The sequence below is a fragment of the Euprymna scolopes genome, chromosome 6 (genome assembly GCF_053919585.1).
Source record: "Euprymna scolopes isolate OS-2025 chromosome 6, ASM5391958v1, whole genome shotgun sequence".
Taxonomy (NCBI): Eukaryota; Metazoa; Mollusca; class Cephalopoda; order Sepiida; family Sepiolidae; genus Euprymna; species Euprymna scolopes.
Window position 1 is genome coordinate 103387109 of NC_136487.1, and position 5000 is coordinate 103392108.

Sequence of the window (5000 nt, forward strand, 5' to 3'; positions counted from 1 at the left end):
ACTAATATGCCATTCCCCAAAAAATGTTACTCTGTTCTATTGCTGATACTAAAAGATTAAATGAAGAATATTTATTTTTAAGCTATCAATAAAAGTAAAACCTAATAACATAAACATGTGATGTGGATTTATTTTAGCTATGTGAAAAAAAACATAAAACATGACCTTTCCATTTGTCCAGTCCTTCAGCATTGACAAATCTGACAAGAAAGTGCTAAAAGCTATTAAATTTCAATAAGTTAGTGGACTGAGTGAAAGTTTTATCACCTCTATGCCAGACAAGCTTTGGTCATAGTTCCTTTGATTTTTGAAGTCTCTTGTTTGTTTACTGGGTGAGGCTGCTGCCTGCTTACTGGCATGGGGATGGGTAAAGATAAAAAGCAATAAAAGATTAGAAAAAAACAATATTATTGAAACCACTTTCCCAGTTGTCTTGTGTAGAATCAAGAATGCGCTTACCTCCCCTCTCCACCATTATGGACCAGCCTACAATTAGTCAGGCATGGTGGGTTATTCCATTTAGAGGTGCCTCTCTACAAATGCCAGCTGTTCTGGCATTCATGGTTTTTGGTTCCAGACTTCTGCCAGAGAACTCCACTTCCCCATTGGATCAGCTAGTTCACCCTAGCAATATTCTACATCTTGGAACAGATAAGACGCATAAAATCAAGATTGAAATTTTGCCAGGCACCATATACATGTAAGTTATATTTTCATGTAAGTGTAGAATTTAAGTAGATGTTTTACTATATAAAACTACTACTACTAATTATTATTATTATTATTATTATTATTATGATCTTTTTTTTAAATAAGTCTTCAGCAAAATTCTCCTAAACAAAAGTGTTATTCTACATCATTTTGGTACTCCTTGAGCATTGAGTTCAACGGCGACCCGGCTTATTTGTTTATTTGTCACTCCTTTATAAAGGCTAAAGCATGCTCTGATAACATTCTTTCTATTTATTTACTTATATTGGCGTGACTTTTTGAATGAATATTAAAAAGAAAATTAATCATTTATTGATAATTTCATAATTTTACATACGTTTTTAATTTACATGCTTGGATAACTTTTTAATAAATATTTACATTAGGTCTACCTCGACATTGTTCTTTTAAATGACGAGTTGTATAGATAATACTATTAGGAGGAGCAGTGTAGGTCGCAGAAAAGTAGATTTGTTTATCGCACTTAGATTTTCATCGAATAAGTGGTCATTTTAAAGAAAAATTGTGGAGGTGAACCTAATATAAATATTTACTATAAAGTTAACTGTGATATTCGTTTTCAGCATAATCGAAAACCTACACAAGTCATCATTTTAAAGAAAATTGTGCAAGTGAAACTAATGTAATGGTGTCTAGGTTTTTTATGATTAAAATTTGAATTTTTTCTAATCTCTTTTCACTTGCAGCAAACTTCTCTTTCATTTTCATCAGATTTTATTTTTTCCTTGGACTAATTATAATTATCCTTTCTTAGATATAATACTTTTTCAAGCGTTCCATCCAAATGAATTCAGTCAGTAGGAATGCGCTCGAAAATACATGCTGCAACCCCTATAAAATTCATAAGAAGAAAGTCAGAAAATGCTTAAGGAAAATATCACAAGAATATGCTGACAAAATTAAACAATTAAAATTAATCCCTGGTAATATGATTTGCACCCAATGTCGAAAAAAAAACTACATCAGCTGAGGCTTTTGACGCTGCTTCAACAACAGATCAAGATCAGCCACAACCACCTGAAACCGAATCTTCAGACATATTTGTGGATGCTAAACTGAGTTACAGCTATTGAATGAGTCACTTTCAATTATTGGTGAATCGCCAGTAAAGCGACGAAAATGTGAAAAACATTCCATTTATGAGAAGAAAAAAATAGAAAGAATTACACGAGCAATATCTGATAGAATTGGTATAATTTCATCAAACATTTCTCATGAGGAATCAACTAGTGCAGAACAACAAAACTTTGAATGAGAAATTATTACTCAGTTGAAAGAGAAGTTTGCTAAATGTGAAAAGAGATCACAAAAAATTCAAATTCTTACTGGAATCTACGCAAAATACAAGCAGAATTTGGCACTACAATGTACATGGCGAGACAAGCAAAAAAACTTGTGAATGAGGAAGGAATTTTAGCGTTGCCAAATACACAGAAAAACTAGATTCCCACAAGAGATAAGTAATAAGGTAAAGCAGTTTTATAAAAGTGAAGAGGTCAGTAGAGTAATGCCTGGGAAAAATGATTACAAGACTGTTTTAAAGGATGGGAAACGGGTTCAGGAACAAAAATATCTCGTTCTCTGTAATTTGAAAGAGGCATTTGAATTATTCAAATTAAAGAACCAAGAGAAAATAAGCTTCTCTAAATTCGCTGAGCTTAGACCGAAAGAATGTGTGCTTGCAGGTGGTGCTGGGACCCATACTGTCTGCATTTGCACAGTTCATCAAAATATGAAGTTGATGATTGCAGGATCTCATCTTGCTAAACTGACTGAAGGAGAAAGTTATCATTTGACAGATTACCACCAATGCATACTTGCTGTTACATGCAATGAAGCATCGACAAATTGTTAGTTGGGTGACTGCTCAACTTGCAACAAACTGATGGATGATTTTGTTTTATATATTGAAGAAATTTTTCACAAAAATTCAGTTGATTATTTTGTATATAAACAGTGGTTATCAACTGATAGAACCATTCTACAAACTCTATCACAATCCACAGACGAATTCATTGAAACTTTCCATGCGGGCCTTCAAACATTAAAGAAGCATAATTTCATTGCCAAAGCACAATCAAAATTTTTTTCTGATAGTAAAAGTTCTTTGAGGGTTGGCGAAGTCTTAGCAATAGCAGATTTTTCAGAGAATTATTCATTTGTTTTGCAAGATGCGGCTCAAGGATTCCATTGGAATAATGATCAAGCTACATTGCATCCATTCATCTGCTACTATCGAAATGGAATTGACCTTGAGCATATTAATTTTGTAATAATATCTGATTGTCTCAAGCATGATACAGTAGCTGTCCATTTGTTTCAAAGAAAGTGTATAGAACAATTAAAAGAAATTCTTGATTTTGATCTCCAAAAAATGATATATTTCTCTGATGGGGCTGTTACACACTACAAAAATTTTTAAAACTTTATAAATCTGATTCATTATAAATCTGATTTTGGTATTGATGCAGAGTGGAACTTTTTTGCTACTTCTCATGGGAAAGGACCATGTGATGGGTTAGGTGGCACTGTTAAAAGGTTAGCAGCAAAAGCTAGCCTGCAACGACCCTATAATGAACAAATAATGACGCCAAGACAACTGTATTTTTATGCAAGAAAAAATATATCTGGAATACATTTCTTATATTCCTCAACTGCAGAATGGAGAGAGGAAGCAAACATCTTAGAAGATAGATTTAACAATTGCTCTTCGATTACAGGAACACGAAAATTACATACTTTCATTCCCGTCTCTCAAAGAGAAGTGGAAGTAAAAACAGTTTCAAGTTTACAAAATAAAGGAAGAATAGTTCGAATCACAAAAAGAAACAATATGGAGTCCGAAGACATTAACAGATTTGTGACAGCACTTCATGGGAGGAATTCGTGGTTAGGATGTGTACTTGAAAAATATCCAGATAATGGAACGGTGAAATTAACATTTTTACAACCAAATGGACCCTCTCCATCTTTCTATTATCCATCACATCCAAATATATCAATTTTAAAATATTCTGATATTTTTAGATCAGTAGATCCAATAACTGAAACAGGGATATCTTATAAACTTTCAAAAAATGAAATGAAAAAGGCATCAAATATTTTAGAAAGAAGGATTTTGAAAGAAAAATCTAAATAAATACTTTAACGTTCATTATTATAAAAAATGTTTCAGTAAAACAGATTTTTCATTCTGTAATATATTGCAATGTACACAGATTGATTTCTTGTGGATGTCAAATGTAAATAAACTATTTACCATCGACATCAAATATTGCTTATGCTATAAACAAATTAGATCTCAACACACTTTTTAGAATTCTCTATAACATCATTTTCTGTATCAACATCCGTGTTGTACAATAAAAGTATGAAAATCATTATAAAACAGTTTGACTTGACAACCAAAATTTGCATAAAATTCAACATGTCAAGAATTTTTTAGAACATTCATTTTTAAAGTTTTTAATTGAAAACATACATTGCCTTTTGTGGATTTAAAATATAAATCATCGATAAAAAAAATGGTTCACCATTGAGATCACATATGTTTTATGTTATAATTTAATAAATCCTTAACGCCTTTCAAAATTATTTTTTATTATATGATTTTTTCCATAAAAATCTGTGTTGCTTAAGAAAAATTGAAGAAAATTCAGTTTCATCAACATAAATGTTTTTATATGGATTTTGTGACCATGGTTTTATGTACATATTAATCAGCATTAAATTAGCTTTACAAAGATATCAAACATGACCATATTGTGAAATACCAAAATGTTTTTATATGAAGTAGCAGGTACTACATTCCGCCATTTTGAATTTAGCCCACTTCTTTAAAACGCTTGTAGGAATGGTTCCAGTTCAAAACCCATCATGAAATTTGAAATATATACTGTCATAAGATAGACAAATCTTTTGTCAAAATTGGAAAAAAATTCAAATAAAGTCTTTTGAGATAATTAAGGTTAACTTTTAAAAAAGTTGACCTTGAAAAAATATCCGCAAATAGATCTATCCAAGTACTTTAGAATGATATATAAATGAACTTTGTAGGCCCCAAAATAACAGAGATATCGTCTTTTAAAGTTGGTAACTTTTCCATAAAAATTCACATTTTTTAAAAAGGTCAAGGTCATATCTCAGAAATCCCTTGACCTTGAGATGTGTAACAGGTGCCATTCAATTCCTATTATGGAGATCTATAAGTGTAGCAAATTTGAAAAAAATCCGTGTCAGACATGGTTCCTGCCCCCCCCCAAATTTGT

General features: G+C 31.5%; 1 protein-coding gene across 4 annotated transcripts in view; it reads right to left on the bottom strand.

Annotated features, from left to right (window-relative positions):
* LOC145277827 (monoglyceride lipase-like) overlaps positions 1 to 5000 on the bottom strand; it is a 610056-nt gene that overhangs the window by 509261 nt on the left and 95795 nt on the right. The gene's annotated exons all lie outside the window — the stretch shown is intronic.